Below are 838 nucleotides of genomic sequence, written 5' to 3'. Positions count from 1 at the left end.
GTTTTGGTTCTATGGTTTTGTGTGTTCATAGATGCAACGTAAATAATATATGTTCCGATATGTAACGTAAGATTTATATTGGTGTAATATGGTAAAAAAAAAAACTAAAAATTAAAAATATTTCATTTTTACGCACATTGCTGCAGCGCTGTCTTGATTTTATTAATTACGTTATTATTTGATCGGATTTCGCCACGCCAGGTGTCCCTGTATCTGTTTTCGATACATATAGTTTCTTGGTCATTCTCTCGTTATCTGTTTACTTCACATGTCCATACCACCGTAAAGAAAACGTTATTTTACACAAAGGGGAAATGATCAGTCCAGTGCTTCAGATTCAGAAATTACCTCAACATAGACGATAAATAATATGAAAGGCTTACGATCTGTCATAGGCTGGTTAAGTGATCCCTTTACAAGTGTGTAACATTCACCATTCTATCCATTATTGACATCCTTCTTCTTCTTCATTTCCTTATCCCCACCCAACGTTGCACATCTTATCTTGATCGTTAACAGATGAAGGCAAGATGATCACTCCTGCGCTTCAGGGACCAGTCCAGGGTATTATTAAATAAATATTGAATTGAATAATCACTGATACATATTTTGACTCCCCTGGGAGTCGAACCCGGGACACTCAGCATGGTAGACAAAAGCGTTAACCACGACATCAACTGATGTCAAACTTATTTTTCCACATATCATCACTTTCCCTGTCCATTTGATCAATTTTCATATTACCGGAAATACTTCATTCAAAATAATGTCAAATATCAATGTTTAAAAAAATAAAACAAAACAAATTGTTTCAAGCAAGTTTACTATATCACAGAAT

The sequence above is a fragment of the Brachycentrus maculatus genome, unplaced genomic scaffold (assembly GCF_059751285.1).
Source record: "Brachycentrus maculatus isolate JH-2025_06_01 unplaced genomic scaffold, ASM5975128v1 h1tg000324l, whole genome shotgun sequence".
Taxonomy (NCBI): domain Eukaryota; kingdom Metazoa; phylum Arthropoda; class Insecta; order Trichoptera; family Brachycentridae; genus Brachycentrus; species Brachycentrus maculatus.
The sequence above is the reverse complement of the archived record's forward strand: the minus strand, read 5'-3'. Positions refer to the sequence as shown.